This window comes from Castor canadensis, chromosome 8, assembly GCF_047511655.1.
Source record: "Castor canadensis chromosome 8, mCasCan1.hap1v2, whole genome shotgun sequence".
Taxonomy (NCBI): Eukaryota; Metazoa; Chordata; class Mammalia; order Rodentia; family Castoridae; genus Castor; species Castor canadensis.
Window position 1 is genome coordinate 25,513,105 of NC_133393.1, and position 8,511 is coordinate 25,521,615.

Here is an 8,511-nt window from a genome sequence, read left to right on the forward strand (position 1 = left end):
TGGGTTATACCAGGAGCTTCTGGGTGAAGGAGCCCTGTGAAGAGGTATTACAAAATTATGTGTCCAAGTGAGGTTTTTATAGGAATTTTTCAAATTCAACAATATTTACTGAGTTTGTCATGCGCCTGGACCTATGATAAGCACTGAACATACAAAGATGCATAAGCAGGGCCTGACCTAAACTTGTAGCCTGGTCACAGTCAAGACCCCATGGGGTACCCAAGGATTTGGATTAGGATGAATGTAAAATGTTCTCCAAATCCTGGGATCTTATAGAACATAATTCTAGGATTTTCTGTTGATATAAATTTTTAGTTAAGGCAGAATGCTTGTGAAAATGATTAAATGTGTACGAGTAGAGACTTAATTGATAGCATATAACTCCTGTGCACATTTATGAGTTGAGCAGAACAGCCCTTTTAAGTACAGTGTTAAGTTTCATTATTTAAAAATCTCAGAGTTAAAAGTGTATGAGTTCATACATACACTATGTATGTATGTATACTATGTAGTGGGGGGCACAGAACCAGCCTCCCGAGTCACATTTACTGTGGGAATAAATGGTAAGCCTAGTACAGGGTCTGAGCCAGAAGTTGGTGGGTGGCCAGATCCATCTTGGAGTCATCTCTGCGTTTCAGCAGAAATATGCTTTCCTGTGAGTCAGGGCTTCTTACTCCTTGCTGGGCTTCTCTGTTAAGCAAGCAGTTAAATGCTTAGGTTGAATTCTTGGAGGAAGAAGAGAATGGGCCTTGTTTTATTGATTGCTACAGAATTGACTAGGTTGGGTGGTAGCAAAAGGCATAGTTTGACAGGTTGACTAAAGTATAGGGGCAAAGAGACGAGGGAGGACTAAATTTCTCTTCATTTAGAGGCATCCCATTCAGGTCTGGGTCACTGGGAAGTTTCTCTAATGCCAGCAGAGACCCTGTCAACCAAAGAGCAAAGGAAACTACCTTCAGAAGGAGCTGAGGTGTTGGGACACGCATTCCATCAAGCCCATTCCCCGTCACTGGTCTCAGTGAGGACATAAGTTCTGGAATTTTTACTCCAGTGCAAAGTTTAAATACGACTGGCATGTGAATGTGCTTGAAGGTTATCCAGAATGTGCTAGAAAAGGAGGAAAAGTCCAAACAGAAAAAGCCTCTTGACTTCCCTCTGAGACTCTGTAACCTCACAAATGGGTTTCCTGATGGAGAAAGGGGGCTCCAGCTCAGCTTCCCTTGAGAGTTCATGATATTCAGAGATGCTCAAGGAACTTCTCTGGTGTGGGGTGGAGATGACATTAGATTCATTTTCTTAAAAGTAGAAGGGAGAAAGATCAGAATTCTGTTTGTACCTCTGTCTCTTCTCTGCTGCTTTTCTTTACTTGTCTTTATCTTTTGCTGTCTCACAAGTTTCACCAGCAGCATCTGGGAGAGTCTGAGCTTGGGGATGGAGTTGAGACCAGGTGTTGGATGTTTTTGAGGAGCTGAAGACCTGGCAGGAGGCAACTTTTTCGTCCCCAAGGGCTAGCTGATTCTTCCCAGGCCTCTGTCAGTGACTCGCTTACTTTATAGGAAAGCAAAACCAGGAAAAGAACTGTGTTCAAGACAAAGGTTTGAGACGGGGAGGAGTAGGTCATACAGTGCCCCAACACCAGTGCCTGAAGCACTGAAACTGGCTACAAGGACAAAGGAAACCAGGGTTCAGTCTCCCTTCCATGTTGAAATACCCATGACCCCTGTCTTCATACCCTTATCTCTTGGGCCAGATTCATGCAAGTTTGGGTGGCCCACAGCTGGCCAGTTTATGGATGGAGAGAAACCAAGGCTTCTCTCATCAATTCTAGAACTTCATTTAGACATCAGCTTCCTTCTAGGTTTCTCTTTCTCCAAACTGAGTTTCATTCTTGGTTCTGGAACAAGCTCTGTGTGTTCCAGGACAGTTCAAATTATCTGGATCTCTTTTTTATAATCATCAACATAGTCAACAAAAGATGGTTGAAAACAGTATGCGCCAGACATGCTGAGTTCTAGGGCAAAAAAATTGAATAAGGCATAGGCCCTACCCTCAAAGGAGTAGAACAGCCAGATATTACTAATATAGTAGCAAAAGAATTCTATAACACTATGTAAGCTGTGAAAGAATTACATCATGTATCCATTGAACTGTCATAACTAAGGTGAATAGTACTAAGTCACCCCGAAGATTTGTTCACCCACTGAACGTTTGTTCTGCCAATCACTGTCAGAAGGCAAGTGGGATAGAAAGGTCCTTTGTGGTGCTCAAAATTTATTGGAAAATGAAAGCAATTAAATAGACAATTTTTAAAAAGTGTGATAAGTGATGTGAGAAGGGTGGTAGAGACCCCATGGGATAGTGGTGGCTCATATGGGAGGTGCCTTGGGATGCTGATCAGAAAGAGATGGGGTGGGGAGTCACTGCTGGAAGCTGAGTTTGCAGAAAGTTACATAAGAAGAAAAGCAATCCATGGTAAAAAGTTGCTATGGGAACCCCTATGGGATAGCTAAGCTAGTCTAGATGAATCAGAGAAAACTGCCTAGAGGAGCAGAGGTCTTAACTGAGGCCTGAAGACCTGGTAGGAGCTAGGCAGGTGCAGAGAAGGGAAAAGCATTCCAGGCCAAGGAACATGGTAATTTTGGAAGACTAGCGTGTGCAGCATGGCTAGGGCACAGGGTGAAAGGGAGGCAGGGAAAGGTAAAGCTGGATAGGTAAGCTTGATCCAGCTCTTGTGGGGCCTTGTCACCACATTAAAGATGGAGACTTTATCCAGAGGATTGTTCAAAAACTTTTAACCTTTAAAGACTAAAAGAGAATTATGCCTTAGATCACTATGGTTGCAGTATGGACACTGGTTTGGAAAGGGGGGAAGACCAGAGGCTTCCGCAGCCAACCCAAGAGGAGAATGCAAATCAGAATCAAGGTAGTGGCAGGAAGAAAGAAGGTATTCATGGGATGTTTTCAGAAGTGGAATTGACAGGTCTTGGGGTTTTGCTGTATGGAAGGAAAGGGTAAATCACAAGTCCTCACCATGTTTCTGACTTGGCAACTGGATGGGTTCTGGGACATTTAGATAGTTTGTACACGTGGAGCTTAAGGAAAGAGAGGTTGTGGTTGGAGACAAATTTGGCATCAACCTAGAGGTGGAAAGAGTAACTGACTCAGTGTAGCATGAGCAGACAATGTGGCTGAGGAAGAGAGTGGAGAGCATATAAAAGAGAAAGGGGAAAAGGGAACCAGTGAGACAAGGGAAAAACCTAGTAAAGTGTAGAGAGGTGAAGCCAAGGGAAGAAGGAAGGGCAAGCACAGTGTGTGTGCCGTGTTACTGAAGTCAGTGAAGAATGAGTTTTCACTAATGACAGGGAGGCTTTGCCCATCTTAGAGCAGAAGCCCCACATGTTGGAGAATTAAGGAGTAATTTGGGGGAAGGAAGTGGAGGCTTTGGAGGTGAGGACATAGTTTTCAGTAAGTTTGCCTGTCGTGAAAGAATGAAGGGAGCAGCAGAGCGTATGACAATCGAACTTTTTTTAAGTTTGAGAAGTTTGGAGCATTTAACAAGTTGTTAGATAGGATTCAGTGGAAGGGGAACTGTTATATTTAGGAAGGTGAGGATTGGTGATGGAACAGCTTTGGAGAGAGGCCAGTATTACTGAGAGTCCCTGGCAGAAGGACCCTCAGGCAGGAGCGGGGTGGCTTCTGCCCTGGTAGAGGAAACAGCGCTGACATTCAGCGGGTTCGCACTGGTGTGGCTCAACCAGGTGTTAAAAACACTTCTGTACCAGTTAGCAAGTATATACGAGTAACTGCAATAAGCAGTAAAAGTAATAAAATAAGTTTTAGTATGAACTAATCAGTTCAAGCTCATTAAGAGATCACAACAGCCATTGGTAAATGGGCTTCCCGCTGCATCTGAGACGTTTTGCAGCGCCTCCTGCTGGTTTGGCCGCATCACTGCAGACTGAGAGGCTGCTTTGCACCTTCAGGAAACACTTAACATTATCTTTGAACTCCGGAGTTGCTACTGCTTTTAAACAGTTTAACTTCTGCCTCGATTTTATTATTAGTGCATTGTTGTTCTGTGTCAATAGCGAGTTTCAGTGTTTTACTATTTACAAATTCAAAAATTTTTAATAAAATATTAAAACCGAATTTTAATGAAGAGACAACAGTTTGGATGTATTTCTTAACGTGCCTTTTGAAGAATCATAAATGAGAACACTTTGATCCCTCAGGAGAACAAAGAAGAAAACATTACTGAGCTGCAGCCTTGAATGTCTTCTGTTGTAGTGAAAAATCAGAATAGAATGGAAATTATTTCTATTTTCAAACACCCAGAGGAAAATAACACACCCAAATACTCAACACAAAGATTTAATGAACCCTGTTTTCCCATATTTGTCTTACTAATTTCTACCCATCTTATATATCTGTCCACTTACCTGTCTCATCCCCACCCCCCATCATAGAGTAAGTGCTCTACTCTCAGCTGCATCCCCAGTCCTGTCTACTTACTTTTCTTTCCTAAACTATTTGAAAACAACTTGCAGACACCATGACCATTAATCCCCAAATACTTCATGTGCACTTCTTACATAATCACAATAGAATTGTCATGTCTAATGAGTTCATTCCTAATGCCATTTTACATTAGTTGATAGTCAAACTGTAATTCCTTTTTATAGAATTTTTATTTAAAATTTTGTTTCTTTTTTAATTATCATATTACTGCTGTGCTGGGGGCACACTGTGACATTTACCAAAGTTCTTACAACATGTCATAGTTGAAGTCATCTCTCCGCCATTCTCCTTTATCCCCCCTTCCCCGCATTCCTGTAATAGTTTCAGCAGGTCTCATTTTTCCATTTTCATACGTGAGTACATAATATTTCCACCGAAGTTTTCTTTTTGAGACAGAGCCCAGGTTAGCCTTGAACTCAAGATCCTCCTGCCTCAGCCTCCCAAGTACTGGGATTATAGGCATGTACCGCCATACCTGATGCAGCATTTTTTTTATTTTCCCCAGTTTTCTTAGGTTTCTAATTTTCATCTGCTTTATTTATTAATTTTTAATTTTTCCCAGCTTTATTAAGTATAATTGACAAAATTGTTTGTTTATAATATATCACATGTTGCTGCTTGAGCCCTGTCTCCAGCCCATCTCTTGTTCTTTTTTCTTGGTTGTTTTGTTTTGTTGAGACAGGACCTTGCCATATGGCCCAGGCTGACCTCAAGCTTGAGGCCCTCCTGCCTCTCAAGTGATTACAAGTGATTACCATCAGGCTGGTTTCCTTTCACCTTTTGCATCTAGAACAATTCAGTATTTTTTTCTTCTTGGAACCAACTCTGAAGAGACTAGACGAGTTGTAAGGAATTTTTCTCCTACACACTGGAAACAGGAGGTTTTATTGATGCTGATGGGGGAGGGAAGTCCTCCAGGAGCAGAGGAGGGGTTTAATCGGAAGGCCTGAGCACAGCAGCTTAGGGCACATTTGTCTTCTCAGGATTTTGTGGCTTCTTCCTTGGGGAAGGGAGAGAAATCCTGGGGGTGGGGGGAGGAATTCCAAGAGCAGCAAGGGCAGAGGTTAGAGATGGCTGAGCCCCTAACCTGAGAGGGAGCACCACAATAGGCGCTTTGTGGAAAGCTGAATGAACTGGTCAGTAGCTGAAAAGGGGGGTGGAACTAGGTTGGCCTCTTGGGTGGGACAACCTTGGCCTGGGTGAACTCATGCGAATACCTGGTGTTCCCAAGCAGAGTGTGGTGGGGCCCAAAGCTTCCTTCCCTTTGGGCCTCCTTAAGAAGAAAAGGTGTTCAGGGAGCCCCCCTGGCAAGGGGTGCCAGAATTCGTCCTTAAGGCACAGCTGAGGGCAGACAAGGTGCCAAGGCACAACTGGTAGGGGGGCAGGGACAGCCTCCAAACTGAGTGCCAGGGTCACAAGAGGACACAGGACCATCCAGCTTGATTGGTGTGGGGTTAAGCACTGCCCGGACAGCCTCAGTGAACACTTCTTGACTGTCCTGCAGCAGGGCAGAGAACTTGAGGTGCACACAGCATGGATCTGCTTGGCCAGTGCCTGGTCTTGCTGTGGTGTGATGGGTGCCTGCCCCTGCTCCTTGAGGCACCATAGGGTGTCAGGCTGGACTTTCAGGTCCTTCTTAGTGCCCATCAGGAGGATGGGCACATCAGGGCAGTGGTGGCACACCTCTAGATGCCACTTGTGCCTCTCATTCTCATAGGAGGGTAGACTGGCAATGGAGAAGCAGATGACAAAGATGTTGGTCTGAGGGTAGGAAAGTGCGTGGAGTGGTCGTATTCCTCCTGTCCCCCAGGGTGGGACAACCTTGACCTGGGTGAGTACATACCCCAGGTTTAGGTTCACTGTGCACCCATCAACTGCGCTCTGGGCACTGTAATGTCGAACACCGTGGGTATGTACTCCTTGGGGAAGGCATTGGTTTAGTAGCTGATGAGCAGGCATGTCTTGCCCTCAAGCCCCATCGCCCACCATTACACACTTGACACTCTGCATTATGGGTAAAGCTGCTATAGTGGAGGCTGTGCCTCCTCCCTCTTCTGGCCCCCTGTGGAAGCAGTGACCTGGTGTCCTCCCTGAGTAGTGGAGCTGGGCTGTTTAAAAGAATTCTTTACCTTCTGGAATTGTCTTACTGTTCTATGATCCATTTAGCATGTTCCTTTTTCCCCTTGTATTTTGTTTTGATTTTAGACTAATCTTAATCCTTCATCTGTGTCCCAGAATCAGCAACTTGCCTCCAGGGAGAAAATGGCCAATTACCATAGCTTACCTAGAAGAACTCTTCCATCATTAGAATTTTAGTTCATTTAGTCTCGCCTGCAAATCTCTTTTGTCTTGAAAATATGCTATATTCTTTGCAGTCAACCCAGAATTTCTTTTTGTTATTTCTTGGCAATACTGGGATTTGAACTTAGGGCCTCATGCTTGCTAGGCAGGCGCTCTACCACTTGAGCCACTCCACCAGCCCTCAACCCAGAATTTCTGTAACAGTTGTTATAGGCATAGCCAACTATATTCTACCTGTAAGTAGAAGTCCCTCCCAGCAAAATTTTAACACTACCTGAAGTATAGTTGAAAATAATTGAGCAGGGCTGGAGGTGTGGCTCACATGACAGAGTTCTTGCCTAGCAAGTTCAAAGCCCTGAGTTCAAACCCCAAAACTGCCAAAACCAAAACAAAATCCCAAATAATTGAGCAAAAAAATACATATCTAAATAATCATTCATTGAAAAAGATGAGTCTGTTGAAATGAGAAAACATTTTTTTGATGTTTTGGGACAGAGTCTCACCATGTAGCCTAGGGCTGGCCTTGAACTCTCAATCCTGTCTCAGCCTCCTTAGTGCTGGCTTGCATATCACACCCAGCTAGGAAATAACTTTTTCTTTTTGAAAAATTGTAGGTTAAGGCAGTTAGATTGTACTTGTTATTAATGAAACTTTAAATATTTTGCTAAAAAATATGTTAGCAACTTATATAAATCTAACCTTTTTCAGATTTTCAAACATGCAGTGCTTGGGAGAAAGGTTTAAGTTTCAAAGCTGAATTTTTAGAAAATTTTCTGAATGTTTTAAGTTGGAACTATCTAATTCACCAAATTAAAGATGGTAAAAATTTAAGATGTAAATAAATTAAATTAAATCTTTTGTCCCTCTAAAGAGCTTGGAATTGAAGTAATAAATAATAGAACAGGTGGGTTTTTATAAACAGCCTACATTTCTCCTACAGAAGAGGGGTTTGGAAACCACATCAAGCCTGTTCTCTGTGTCAGCTGTGCTGTTTGCCCTTCCAGACCACCCTTCTTCTTCCTGCTTAGTTCTCTGGAAGACAGGACTTTACAGATTCTAGAAATTTTCCTTTGCCTTTTGGCTTCCAGTTGGGTTTGGCCAATTAGAGGCACTGATATGAGACTGGTTTACTGGGACAGCATGTGTTCCTCAGCTGTCTCCCTCTAGGCCATTGCATTCCTTCATCAGAGGCCACAGTCCCTGTCAGCCTGTGCTTTCCTGTCTGGCTCCCCACTCTGAGAGTTTCAGTGATTTCCCTTTCTCTTTCCCCTTCAGGTCTAAGGATGGTAACAGTTTTTGCTTTTCCCAAGGTATCTCTCTCTCTCTCTCTCTCTCTCTCTCTCTCTCTCTCTATATATATATATATATATATATATATATATATATATATATATATTTGGTTTCTCTTCACTCTGCTCATAAAATTGCTGATAGTCATTCATTAGATTCTCCTACTTGAATGTGCCATTTGCCTCCTGCTTATAGATACAGTATTTTGGACCAGGGTGGCCCCAGGGAACAGATCCTTAATGGAAGTCTGGGATTGGGTTGTTGATCTATATCTGAGAAGAGCCCAGATAACATTTCTTCCAAGGTTAGAATGGGATGCTGGTAATCCATAGTAGGGCAAGGCATAACATGGAAAATATTCAGGTGATGGTTTGGAATGAAATGTGTGGTATTGAGAGATTA

General features: G+C 43.1%; 1 pseudogene; it reads right to left on the reverse strand.

Moving 5' to 3' along the window:
- Positions 1-5,930: 5,930 nt before the first annotated feature.
- Positions 5,931-6,528, reverse strand: LOC109700546 (rho-related GTP-binding protein RhoG-like; annotated as a pseudogene).
- Between the last annotated feature and the right edge of the window lie 1,983 nt (positions 6,529-8,511).